Source organism: Microplitis mediator, chromosome 10, assembly GCF_029852145.1.
Source record: "Microplitis mediator isolate UGA2020A chromosome 10, iyMicMedi2.1, whole genome shotgun sequence".
NCBI lineage: Eukaryota > Metazoa > Arthropoda > Insecta > Hymenoptera > Braconidae > Microplitis > Microplitis mediator.
Window position 1 is genome coordinate 6,367,667 of NC_079978.1, and position 14,911 is coordinate 6,382,577.

Below are 14,911 nucleotides of genomic sequence, written 5' to 3' on the forward strand. Positions count from 1 at the left end.
AATCATAATTTTACTGATTGAAACGACATAAGTTATTGAACATAACATAAATAATTAGAAGTTGAACTAAAATTATTGTCATTTTTTTCCGTTATAACGGAGTGACTTTGGATTGAAATAAACCCCATAATCACTCCCAATTTTTGACAGTATAATCAATTTTTTTTTCCTGTACTATAAAAATTGCTGTTTGATAGCCGATTTATAATTTAAACTTTGAACATTTTTCAAAATTTAATTCTCAGGACTGAATACAAGAAATATAAATTTAAAAAATTATTTTTTTAATTTTCATCCCCTGAAATTTTAGTAATAATTCCAATTTATAAAAATATTTGAATGGATTTGTATATGATATATATAGTTCGTAATATTCTCAACGCAAACAAATTCATTCTACAGAGTATTCCACTCTTGTGAGTGTCTCTTCCAGTTACTCAACTCGAGGACTAATTAAAACCCTAGTGAATTTTCTGTATAGTAAGTAAAATGTTTTATATTTTTATTCCTACCTCCGACAGTTTTCGCCACAGGAAAAAAAACCCGCCATTAACATCGCTCAGAAGAAATTCAAAGTCGTTTCTCCGTTTTTATCATCTTTATACAGTAAATAAGAAGACCAAATTAAAACAAAGCTAAACAAAAGTATTTACTCTTAAATAAAAAATAATAATTTTCATTAAGAGGACATTTGAATTATAAATAAAATATTTGACTTAAGATATTTAATAAAAGAAAATAAAAAGTTAATATAAGTTAATTTTGAATTTCATTCTCTTGAGTAATTTAGTTATAAAAGTATGTCAGCTACTTTTCATAATCCTCGAAATTATCAGTCGAAAATTTTCCGAAGAAAGAGGAAAAGATGTACAAAAGATCAGTTGGTAGAGAAAGCGATAGGGTGAGTTCACTGAGGGAGGTCGAGTACGAGTCATTACTGGGACAAAGGGAGCGGCCAATCGTGAAGAGAAAACCCGTCAGGACGCTTCTTCGGTTTCTCTAGTCTCTAGAATATAGACTGCTCAGCCATTCGACGAGACACGGAAAAGTGGAGAGTGTTCTGACACGCGAAGCATCACTACAGCAGTAGACAAAAAGAAAGAAAACGTAAAAGAAAAAAAATGAAGAAAAGAATAAACGTAAAAAATATAAAGAAAAAATATTTGACGGGAATTAAAGACAAGCTGTTACAAACAGAAGCATAATCTTTTATATTTTTTTAAAGGCTCTTTACCGGGTGTTAATCTTTATGTCTGAGTGACGACTGCCCGGTATTGTTCAACCACAACACCGCTGATAATTTTCTTTTTATCGCGGATTACAATGAGGCCCAGGTTTTTCCACCAGCCGCAATACTGGAATTATTTGGCGGTCTGTGAAAGGAATTAAGTGACACGCTCCATGGAATTTGAATAAATATTATTGTAATACTTTGAATGGCGTCAGTGTATCGTCGAGTGTCGATCGAATCGCAAAATAGCGTGGGCAAAATTTTCGTAACTTTCCAGAACAACGGAACTTAAACTCGACATTATGGTAGTTGTTGTATCACGCGAGGGTTAGCTTATTCCTTCATTCTCTAGCTTCAGTCTACTACGTGTACTAAGCTCGTATTTTGCAAACACTGCATATATAGTTAGCGGTGGCACAATCGTGTGCATCGGGCGTGCTGTTGCTTGCACGCGCCAATAAAGTCTATCGACCCCATGCTCTAGGCTTCGCTAATTTAATCTTTATATATCTTTGGGTGTATCTTTAAACAATTATGTCACACAGTGTTTAATTTTGTCGAAAGAACCGCCGGCGATTATGAGTCCGCCTTCGACCCGACAGAAATTAAATAAAGTAACGGCTACTATTTTGAGATAAATCCACAGTCAACAAGATTGGGCTGAAAGGGACAATTGCTATTCTATGTAGCGATGATTTATTGTCTATTGAAACGACAGGGAGGTTCATGGGAGGGAAAGACGGTCATTTTTAACACTATCAATTTTTTTTTTACCGGGATTGAGTTTTTTCTATATAAACGTGTGTATGTAGACTTGAGCCCTTGCGGAAGACACATACATGACAAATGTTACTCGGGATAACGTGTGTACAAAGAAAAGTCTCAGGATCAGATTAATCTTGTGTTAAATTCAAGTGACTGGAACATGAAAAAGCACCTGAGGTGGTTTCGCTTAGAGATAGTGAGAAAGGTACACGCAAGGACTAAAAAGGAATCAGATACTGAGCAGAGGGTGAAAATTTTATACTTTTTTTCTTTATTTTTTTACGTATTATCGACCTAACGCGTTTTAACCGAGCAAGGATATCTCAGCGTCAATATTTCGTAGTTTCAAAACGCATGCGTCACTGTTTGACGTTCGACAAAAATTTAGATTGGAAAAAAATAAAAAGCACTAGCTTCAAGATTTTATTTATTAACTCTGCATAGAGCTGAGAGCTTTTGTGTTGTACTGCTGATACTTTGCAGTAATATTGCAACATAATATAGTATTGAAAAAATTGTACTTAATACCTGTAGAGCTGTTTATAATTCTTGATTTTTCACGATAGTTTCATTCCGATAAACCTCGGGGCTATTGTTCAGTGAAACGCGTGTGTCTATTCTCGTCATCGTAACGTGTTTTGCTCCAGTGAGCTGCAGCAGCTCTTCGATCTTTTGCCGTCATGAGAAAGGTAAAAACTGATACTGAGACAAGACGAGACGAGACGTACATAATGTAAAGTGCAGTTGAATATAAGGGGAGTATCCGAGATTGGCTTCTACTAGATATCGTAAAACTACGCCTGACTTAATTCACGATATATTTCTCGCACTCAATTCTCCGCTATTTTAAGATCCTCAAAGACCCAGCACAAAGCAGAAAAGATAAAACAAGATGAGTATTAACTGATTTCCGTAGCTTTCTTTTACTCTGTTATTAAAAGATCTTCATCATTTCGCTTCCTTAAATAATGGATGTTAAGTCCCTCAAATTAATTCTTCCCCTTGATCTCTCGCACTCACCACAGCCAGTTTGCATAATGAAAAAGATTAGGGTCTGCGATTGATAAGAGAAAATAGTCTCAGCCATAAAACGAGCATTTGGAAAATAAAATAAAAAACAACGTCAATGATTAAGCTTTTATTTCCAGAATTGATTTAACTTTCTCTCGATGATTAATCAGTGACAAAAAAAGTATTGCTGTGCCGGCTGGTGAAAAATAACCAAAAGCAAGCAAAGTCATGGTACTGAAGATTAATCATCAGCAATCAAGACTAAACAAAGTATATAACGTACATCTAGAGCCCTAACGCGTGAGAAGTTTGAGTGTACCACGCGAGGGTAATAAGTCACAAGAGATACAACAATAACAATGCATATTGTTTTATCAACGTAAAAATCAATGGTGAAATGGGTTTAACTCGTGTGCATACAACTTTCAGTTAAATAAAAAAAAATAAAGTAACGAAATTTGTTGGTAATTTATACTGTTTACGAGAGCCAAGAATAGAATAACCACAAATACCACAACCGCCGAATATTTGTACTCCATTTACCACACTTAGTTTCTCGTATTTCGTTTGTTCCACAGCAACACCATCTAATTTCATAAATTACAAATACGGCTGTATTACACGCGCTCCTTCTGACAAACTTTAGATTAAACAATAAACTAATTACTTAAAATTATCCAGTACATATTAGTTTTTCATCTATAACAATAACATGGATTATGCACGAGATATATATGACATTTATAAACATTAACTGAAATACAAACGAAAATTGTATACGTATGTTTCGGGTGAGTTGTTAATTAAATTGAGAGAAGAGAATATATGCATAACATATAAACGCTATCGAAAATTCGGCACAATCAATGAACTGCCGATGTGATGTATCTTCGATATATTTATCCGCAAATTTGCGGTGGAGTATAGATATAATATATATACATATAGGGTGGATTGAGCATCAGCTAGATAAACTTCCGTAGCCGTGACACTCTCCAGTAGAACATCGTCATCATATTCCTCGGGCTGATGACACACTTGTGCTAAGTTTGTTCTCTCGATTGGCTACACGCTCGTTAAGGAGAACCGACTGATCTGTTCTATACATCTTTTAGTGGGTATATATATATATATATATATATATATATATATATATATAATCCGGGAATCTGCTCCTCTCACTTGCAATCGCCAACGAGGGTTGAGGAAGACGAAGGCGAGGCTGAAGACGAAAATGGTGACGACGTTATCGCAGTAACCGCGTTACCGGGTATGACTTCCTTTCGACGATAACAACCGGAAGGTTTAGATCCCTGGAAATGTTACTTTTTATTCCGATACATCAATATTCAATAATAATCTGTTTACGCTGATGCAGCTTTTGAAATCTATGAGAAAATAAAAAATACGATAAGTCGAAAAAAAGAGCAACTGGTAAGTCTGGATTTTCAATCATTTTTACGGAGAAAATGAAAGAAAAATTGAAGAAAAATGTGTGTTACGATTGAAAGATGTGAGCGGGAAATCGTCTTGGGCAGAGCGAGGGCTTTTTATAATAGAATTTTTTTATTTTATTGCAAGTCTTTGTCCGCCTTTTTCTTGGGCCAGAAAATTAATCACGCGACTTCGAGCTCGTCATGCGCATACACCATGATTGCCTTCTTTCCACTGCTCTGGGAGATAATGGATGTTAGTGTACTTTGCTTAAAGTATTACTTTCTGGGAAAAAATGAGGCCTCGTTAGGGACTATTTTAGTCTTCCAGCAAAAACTACAGAGATAATAAAAGACTAGAGTTTAAGTATATGCATTTATTTATATCTAAAGTTAAAAAAATTTTTTAATGCTAAAAAGGGTAAATATACTACACAATCAGAACTCGATCTGATGGTTTTTTTTATTGCTCATACTTATTTTTCTTGTATCTTCGCGTTCTATCAAAAAATAACGAGCTTTCAGTTCGTAAATATAAGATATCGCTGGATAACGAGAGATGGAGTGAAAAAATATACAGAAAAAGAAAGAAAAACGAATTATTTCAACAGATTTTTTTTTTAACGTTTTTAGTTACTTTATTTTTCTATTTAGCTTTGTTTACTTTTTTGTTTTCCACCGTAACAGCAATGTCGATTTTTTCTGATAGAACAATCATATATATGTATAGTATAAAATATAAAAATGAAAAAGATAAAAAATATTAATAACACACATGAGGTTTTAGATAAAATAAAATTTTTTTTAGTTTTCTTTTCAAAAGCTAAAAATAAATTGACATTTCGTTTAAAACGTTTGTTTTTTTCATTTTTCCCTGGCTGGAAATTTTACGAACTGAAGTTAGCCGACGTCATATAATTTTTAGATTTTTTTAAAAACGACAAATTATAAAAAAAAAAAAATATTTCAAAAAATTGCACTTACAGTTTTTAAAATTTTCTACATGTGCATATTTTTTTTTTTTTTTTTTCTTGTAATTAACGTTTAAAAAAAAATCCGAAAATTGCTAATTGTCTGTTAACTTCAGAATCATGAAATTTTATGATACTGAAGTTAGCAAACGTCAAATAATTTTTGGAATTTAAAATAATGATAAATTATAAAAAAAAAAATATTTTGAAAAATTGCACTCGTAGATTTTTTTATTTTCTACTCGTGCATTTTTTTAGTTTTTTTTTTTTGCGATTGATTTGGTGAAAAAAAATCCGAAAATTGTTGATTGTCTGCTAACTTCTGGATCATGAAATTTTCAATGATACTGAAGTTAGCAGACGTCTGACAATTTTTGAATTTTTTTAAAAACGATTAACTGTAAAAAAAAAATATTTTGGAAAATTGCACCTATAGTTTATTAAATTTTCTACATGTGTATATTTTTAATTTTTTTTTTTTCATAATTTATTTGTTGAAAAAATAAATCCGAAAATTTGTAACTGTCTGCTAACTTCAGGATCGTAATTTTCTTTGGTTAAAAAAAAATATGCACACAAAATATCAATTAAATAATGATCAATAAAAAAACAGTATTTGCTGAAAAATTTGTACTTATGAAAAAAAAGTTGGTGTTTGGCAAACACGGGTCGGCTTTACGCATATTTTGCCTTAACAGTTTTATATTTTTTCTGTAGTTCTTACAAAGTAATTTTTTCTTTTTCGTTTTTTTATTTAAAACCCGCGAAGAAAAAGAATTTACATGGAATTTTCATAAAACCATCGAGTTTACGAACAATGTCATCCAAATATAAAGAAACTTTTTCAGTCTCGTCAGAGAGCAGAGCAACTTGGGCGAGTTTGTATGCTCTAGCATCATATTGAAAAGTAACATTGTTTTATGTACATATTACATGAAATTATAGTCGGAACAAAATTTTAAATCTAGTGTTTTGTCTAACATGTTTTATGAGAACAACCAGCTTATAATATAAGTGTACTTTGGCGCGAAGTGAGAAATATAAACTAACAAGGATAAATAAATCTAGCCATCTATTTTAAATTAGCTTTGGTTTCATTTTGAAAATACATCTGTGGGAAAGAGAGAGACAACTTAATAATTCTTTTAGAAAGTAAATTTACCGTAGCTACTGGAAAAAATGAATATACAAAGAAAAGCTGAAATTACGCTGGAATTAATGTGTTCTGTGTAAAAATTTTCATACCCTGAATCCCAGTAGGCATCAAACTAATTTACGTTTTATTATGCGATAAATGAATGAAGGAAAGAGAAATAAGGAAAAGCATAAATTTTTCTTTGAAAAACCTCTGGTACCCAGATTTAAACGAAATATTTTATACGCGGGATGAATTTTAATGTCTGGCTTCGTTTTTTATTGAGTCAAATTAAAAATTTAAATAAGCGGGAAAAATCAAATGATCCTTCATAAAAAATTTTTGATTTATAAAAAATCAAAGCCGATCGAGATTTTAAGTGTCGTAAATTTCAATATAGTTTTTGTTTGAGAATAAGTAAAAAAAAATTTGATATTTTCTCGTTCAAACAAACGTCCTTTCAACACTAAAGTATTTTGTCATATGTGATATAGAAAAGTATAAGTCTTTGGCGCGATCGATTGTTACGATTTTGGTTCTCACATTTCACTGGTTCGTGTTATATTTATCTGTTCTCTTTTCTTCTATCAGTAAGAATTCCATTTTGGATAAAGTGTACTTGGAGAAGAAAGTAAGTGTATAGTTGAGTATAAGAGATCCTCTAGACTCTAGACCATAGGATGTACGATGTTTGCACGTCAACGTTTTACCCAAGAGATTTTTCTTCTCCAACTTCTTCCTCCATACATTTATACATTATATATACCAATGTACTTCTATACTTGTACATATATATAAACGTAGAGATATATATTATCTAACTCTCATTACAAAGTCACCGCAGTGACATCGGTCGACATTCCGCTTATATATTTTTCATAACTCCGATGTGTTAATCCACTCGACAATTTTTTTTTTCACAGAACAAAAAACAACTTTCCAGTCTCATCGCTCTCCAGAGCAGATCTCAGGTGGTTTGCTGCCCAGAATGACAGTACGTTTGCGGAGACATTAAATACTAAAAGTTGGACATCACTGCTGTAAGAAAGGGAGGGCAAGAAAGAACTTAAGCAGATTGACTAGTCTAGTTTTTTCCATTGGACTGGTCCCTGGTCTAGGTACCAGTAAAAAGCGCCCGTAAGCCAGTAAGCAAACCAACCAATACGTTCACGAAAAAGCAGGATTGCGCTGGACTAATGACCTCTGGACTCTTTGACGATAATCTTCCTTAGTGTTCCCGTGCACATACCCAACATCTACATTTTAGTGCAGTTACTTTAATCTCTTCTCGTCCGTAAAATAAAAACAAACCAAAGGAAAAGTAGAAAAATAAACTATACCCCTTTTATCTTTCTCTACCGCAATTCTCTTTCGTAGTTCTGTTTCGATAGATCATACACACGATTGAACTCAATTGCAATTATCTAACCACTTGGATTGCTTTTGGAAGTTCTCTCTGTTTTCTCTATTGCCCACTTTATTGTTAATATATATATATATATATATATATATATATATATATATATATATATATATAACAAACGTATAATAGTATTTTCAAGTCCAAATGAACTATCTGTATGTATTATCTCGACGAAATAGAATTTACTAAATGGAGATTGATTGAGTTGTTGTATTTGTGTCATGTCATCTGTCTGTATTTCCTAAAATCAAATATTATATACATATATATGTATATGTCTATATATAAAGTGCGACATGGAATGGAGTAAATCGAACGATTACTCGCAATTGCTTTTACATGTTGGTGGTTTTGTCAGAGTGAACATGAGTTATTGATAAGTGAACGATGCTGGAGATAAACAAACCTGAAAATTGATTTTAAAAAAGGGTACAAAATGTATTATATATTTGGGGAAGCTATTGAGTGCCGATGGCAAATGAATATAAACAAAATAAAGGTATTACGTATGTATCAAACGTTTATTGGAATGACAGTTTCCAGGACATGAACTTAGTCCCCGAGGACCAACATACACTCGATTCTGGATTGAATACAGATGGCATTCGGTGGGAGCACTCGCGTCCGGGGATTGCGACAGTACCGAGGATTCGAGTAGAAGCAATTTGCCGCAGAGCCTGCCTTGGTGATGCACATTCTTTTATTTTTACTCCCACTCACTCACTCTCACTCTATTTTATCGCGTTCTTGTTCTTGTTCTAGAGTACTCTCTGGTCACCTTGGAATCCCAAGACGTCGCTTACGAGCCACGACCTTACACTACTATTCTACACTACTTTAATGTTATGTATATCTAGTAGCTCTCTAGCTGATACTGCTGCTACTGCTACTACTCCACACTCTATACTCTATACTGTATCCACTTTAACCTCCAGATCTATAAGTCTAGTAGTCTGGTTCAGTACACAGAAAGGCTTCGTTAGATTCCACTGTTTTCCTATAAGACGATATTGCCGTCAGCACGAAAACTACCTTCGGTGAAACTATTTCCCAGGCTCTTGTCTCGTTCCATCAACATCGGAAACAATAAATATTGAATAAAATGAAATTTTAAAAAAATATACAAATAAAATATATATCAAATAAAAACAAATTTTGCTTTTATTTAAGGGAGAGCTTGGATCGATAGCTAGTGGAAATCCGTGTATAGGTTACAATCTCACATGAATTTCACTTACAACAATGGATACAATGAAAAATGTGAAGGCTATTGAGTTTAATTACGACTATAAATTAAATATATTATTGTGTTAGTATAGTACGAAAATCCTTTGTCATGTATACATGTGTGTAGATATATGTGTACATAATATAAACTCAATTAAAATCAACCGGTCGTTTAATGATCTCGAGCGGATTATATTTTTGTAAAATAATTTATTATTTATAAAGTTATATTTATTATTGACGGTATTAAGATTTAATATTTTATAAAAATATGAATCTGGATGTATGTAAATAGAAGAGGATAAATTTTAATGATTAAATGTCTCGTTAAAATGGAATGTTTTAAAAATTAAGGTGAAAATCGGCGCGAGACGAAGTGACCCGAATTTACTTTTTTTTCTTGCACGGGAGAACAGAGAACGCTGGTAAAGTGGATAAAGATGACAGTAGAAAATTATCGGTCAAACGAAATTGGAAACGGGGCGTTGGCTATCGTCTATTTTATCGTTCAGTATTTTTTATCCCCAATCTTTTAGTTTTTTACATATTATTTAATTAAAATAATATTAATAATTTGTAAAATACTTCACTTTAGTAGATTTTGCGGAGTACAGTGGCCTTTATGGATCGATATAAACCAAGCAACGATACTGAGTTTTCCAACTCAAACTTGACAGCAAGAACAAGTTTGACAATTTCGCCGACATTAGTCTGTTTTTGACTTTATCACGAAAACTTAGCAGTAAATTTCATACAAAGACTCGTATTATGTCATGATGTATGCCAGCGTGTCTATAACAGCCATATAAAATAAAATGTATATATATATTATATATCAACGTCAGTCTTTGTATCAAATCTGCATACAGTTGAAGTTTATAACTTTATGATTCATTTTTTTATTGCCCATGTCTGTGAATGAATTTTATTAGCTAGTAAATTTCGGTGAATAGAGAAAAAGGGGAAAATGGATCCCTAAAACTTTTCATACAATAAAACTTGAGAGGTAAAATGGGTCACTTGAAATTTTTCTTGAAAATTTTACGACAGAGCGAAATTGACAGAGCGACTTCTCGGTCTTCTTTTTTATTTACCCGAGAAAATTAAAAAAAAAATTTTTTTTCATACGTCCCACACGGAAAAAAATTTACTGTTGCTGCAACAAGAGGTAGTCATGTTGCAGCGACAGGAAAAAATCCCGTTGCAACAACAGGATTTTCATGTTACAGCAACAGGACAAAATCCTGCTGCAGCAACAGGATTTTTCCTGTGGAATCAATGGAATAAGGAACAAATTTCATGCACCATTTTTTTTGTCCGTATAATGAAATTTCAAAATTTGGAAAAAATTAAAAATTTATTTTGAAAGTTAAATTTTTTTTTTAATTGGAATTTTCGTTCAAAATTTGAAGTTTTTTTCAAATTTTGAAATTTTACTATACTGACAAAAAAAAATTGGTTCATGAAACTTGTGCCTTATCCTATTGATTTCACAGGAAAAATCCTGTTACTGCAACAGGATTTTGTCCTGTTGCTGTAACATGAAAATCCTGTCGTGCAACAGGATTTTTTCCTGTTGCTGCAACATGACTGCTTCCTGTTGCAGCCACAGTAAATTTTTTTCCGTGCATCTTACCCCACATTAAAAATTTATTTTTAATAACTCAATACATTAAATCTTGTATTTACCTGTCGTGGCCCTTGCGCTGGCAAACCGGCAATTAGGACCTGGAACCAAAAGTAAATTAAATTTTTTTTTACCAGAAACTTGAGTGAAAAATTTTTTATTTACAATACATGTACAAGTAACGTGTATTGTTTTTTATTTGAAGCAGTATACAAGTTAAATAGACGCTTATAATTTCTATAGACGTAATATGCAAACATATGTGTCAGTGCCACGAATTTCACTGACTTGGTATATTGCAGATGTTGCCGGTGTACAACGATGCTTACGTAGATCTGAATCTACATCCACACTTACCCCTACCTTTACACCAACACCCACATCAACATCAACATCAACATCTAGATTTCCAGATGCAATTAAATTCAAATACCGAGTTGGATTAACGTGTCAGTAAAATAAGGAGCAACTGCAGATTGATAATGCAAAAAGTTTATTGTTTAAACGGAAAATAATATTTAACGATGATAGACACTTGTAATTTGTATTTTATATTTCCCATATATATAGATAACTTTCATTATAAATTCAGTCCAACTCATTTAATTTAAAATGCAGATTTTAACGTCCGCCATCGCAATAAAAAAAATCAAACCTTTTTAATTACAAGTTATATTTGTTACAGTTTATAAAATTCATATTTTAAATTCAAAATTTCATTTATTCGCCGTACTCCGTAAAAATAATTATTATTATTTGGATATGTTAATTTTCAGTGACATTAAATTTTGTGTTTAAATGTTTTATCAAACGTAATTATGAAAGTAAGTAAAAACAGTAATTATTGTCCAATTATTATTTTTTAATCAGTGTACGGTATTATCAATTTACCGATTGTTTAATCCCCAATGTCAATTGCCAATAGCAATCACGTATATATGAACAATATATGTATGAACAATATGAAGATATAGGTTGTCACTGTGAACAGGAGAATGACACGATGGTGCATTCGCTGACAAAGCGTGTAACACGTTGTCACATTGGGTGTTTCCACAACTGCCCCAGTACAATACCAACGTAACGCATTAACCGGGATCGTGAACCTGCCGCGAGTGAACGGGCGTCTAAAGCAAAGGGCGAGTCGAGCTATTGGCAAAGTTGGGGTGTCGGGAGGGTTGAGGATATTATATATGCCCTTGTGCCCCCAATTCAATCCTCGGTCTCTATACTGCTCTCTACACTCTCGACTCTAGAGTATCCACACACGCGTGATCGAGGTATACGTCGGGGTAATCGAGCCGTATCCTAATTACATTTCTCGTTAATTGCCAAACAATTATTACAATGAGATTGGCATTGAGGCTACCGAATAGCCAGTATATGAGTACGCTATTGCTCCCTGTACTCCAATAGACATTCTTGTATCAACAGTAATGAACATTAATTAACTCGACGAAATCTGTATCAAGTGAAACCGGTATAGACAAATTAGTTTGTTTTAAGAAAATATTAAATATGGAAAATATTAAATGACTTATTGTTAGAGCATCAAGGAAATGAATTTTCAGAGTTTTTTTTTTGTTAACTTTATTTTTATCTTTTGTTGCTTAAAAACCACTTCCTCATCCTGGAACATGAAACGAAAACTGAGACCTCGAGAAGGTAAATGTTGTTTTCGTCGTTCACGTTCTGAAGACTTGAGAGAAAAAGACCGAAAAAGAGAAGCCAAGACTGTAAGCTCCGCTGAGAGTTTACTCAAGACTCTTGGTATACATAAATAAATATACACCTTAACGATTTCAAAGCTCTGCATGAATAAAATAACTCATTTTTATTTTATGCTATTTCATTTTATTTTAAATCCTATTTTTTTTTTTATTGTTATTCCCTTTGTTAATGACGCCAACAAGAAAATTTTGATAACCCCGTGGGAATTTTAAACAGTTTGTATATTTATAACACGGTGATTTAATTGACTTTTATACACGGAAAAAAAATTCACGGATTTTTTACGATTTAACTATCGTAATTTTCATTATATAGTATTGTAACGCTGGACTATAAGTTTTCAATAATAATTTTTACAATAGACTATCGTAATTTTTATTTTATAATTTATACTACTACCAGAAAGAAAAAATCAGATACTATAGAGTAAATTATACAAGTTGTGTTAACATAAATTCTAATACAACTATCGTAAAATGAATGAGTCGGTAATGTAGAATTTCTTTAAATATAAAATAATAATTAGAAGTCAATGGAGTAAAATATATTTTCTTAAAAAAGTAGAACTTATAATTAATAAAAAAGAAAAATTTATCATTTGGAATTTTTTTTTTTTTTTTAACAGTTAAATTGAGAAGGAAAATACAATCTCGAAATAAAAATAAAACATGTTGAAGTAGTAATAATAAAACATTTATTTAATATTTTTTCAAACATATTTTTTTGGTATATATAAAATTTATGAATAAATAACTCATTTATTTGTATTCAAAATACGCACATGTAGAAAATTAAAAAAACCATAGGTGCAATTTTTTCGAATACTTTTTTTCTATAATTTATCATTTTTAAAAAAATCCAAAAATTATTAGGCGTCTGCTAACTTCAGTATCATAAAGAAATGTTGAATGTCCATAATTTGAGGTTATTGAAATGTTTTACCTCTCGCAAAGCCGGGTAAAATTATTCATTGTCGACAAATGAAGATTATCCTGTAACAAAATTAGGAGAATTGAATTTATTAGAAAAAATAAATTTTCATTCATTTAGAATCATTTATCCTATGACCACAAAATACTACTAAATTGTTTATAAAAATAAACTTCTTGTCCAGATAAATGATTTTAAAACGAACGATATACATGATACTGAAGTTAGCAGATATCTAATAATTTTTGGATTTTTTTTTAGACGATAAATAATTAAAAAAAAAATATTTAAAAAAATTGCACCCATAGTTTTTTAAATTTTCTACATGTGTATTTTTTTAGTTTTTTTTTTTTTGTAATTTCTTTGGTGAAAAAAAAAATCCGAAAATTACTAATTATCTGCCAACTTCAGGATCATACGATATACCCACAGAATATTAAGTTTAATAAAAATTGAATAATAATAATTATACTTACACCACCAAATTATTATATTCCACAATCTATGTAGGTTTGTAATGACGAAAGTACAGTTTTTATTTTAAATTTCTTATTTACAATTGTCCGAAAAACGTCATGAATAATAACCTCTATTTCTGCACTACACTGTGGATAAAGATGAACTGATTTATAAATATATATAGTTGAACCACAAATAATACAGACAAAGTAGATGTCATCATTTGTATTTATATATATATATATACACTCATACAAGCATCACATCATGGTTTGTGACAACACTTGTCTTTCATACGTAAACGCTTCAGATGGCATATACTATACCATTTCAGAAAATTTACAATCCAACTATCGTAATTTTTGTAGCTTGTATTGTAAAAACATAGAGGCAGCACTGTAAATTAAAAGGAAGAATAAAAGAATAAATAGTATAATTAAATCTTATTTTTTATTCTTTTACTATTTACGATAGTAACATTGTAATATTTCTTATTGAATTGATTACAATAAACTCTTAATGAAATTACGATAGTGAATAGTAAAAAATCTTTTAAAAACTGTAAATTTTCGTATCATATATTTGAATGTTACAGATAATAAAAGTATAGTCCAGGATTACGATAGTAATATTGGAATTTTTCGTCGAATTTTTTTTCTGTGTAGTTTTTTTTTTTTTTTTTTTTTTATACAAGGAATTTATTAGGTCGTTTTATTTTCTAGTTTGTTCAATTTACACTCTATAAAAATTTTTAGTAGTGTAGTAGTTTTTTTTTAACCTCAGGGATTTGGCTGTAACACCTGTGATGTAATTTACCTACATTGCGGACGACACAATTTAAATATTCATGAAAGATAAAAGCAGTTGAGAAATCTTTTTTATAGTCACGTTATACAGCTAAATATCATACTTACATATATATTTGTGTTTTTATAATATTTTATAATTAGTAACATTAATTAAATTAT

At 31.3% G+C, this 14,911-nt stretch overlaps 1 protein-coding gene across 3 annotated transcripts in view; it reads right to left on the minus strand.

Moving 5' to 3' along the window:
* The window catches only part of LOC130675794 (acetylcholine receptor subunit alpha-like), a 61,520-nt gene that overhangs the window by 42,240 nt on the left and 4,369 nt on the right, over nucleotides 1-14,911 (minus strand). For 2 of the 3 annotated variants that reach the window (XM_057481653.1, XM_057481652.1), the window contains exon 2: nucleotides 10,886-10,924. The gene's annotated coding sequence lies outside the window, so the exon portion shown is untranslated. Of the gene's footprint in view, nucleotides 1-10,885; nucleotides 10,925-12,615; nucleotides 12,768-14,911 lie in introns of those variants that run through there. The other variant, XM_057481654.1, reaches the window with a different exon arrangement.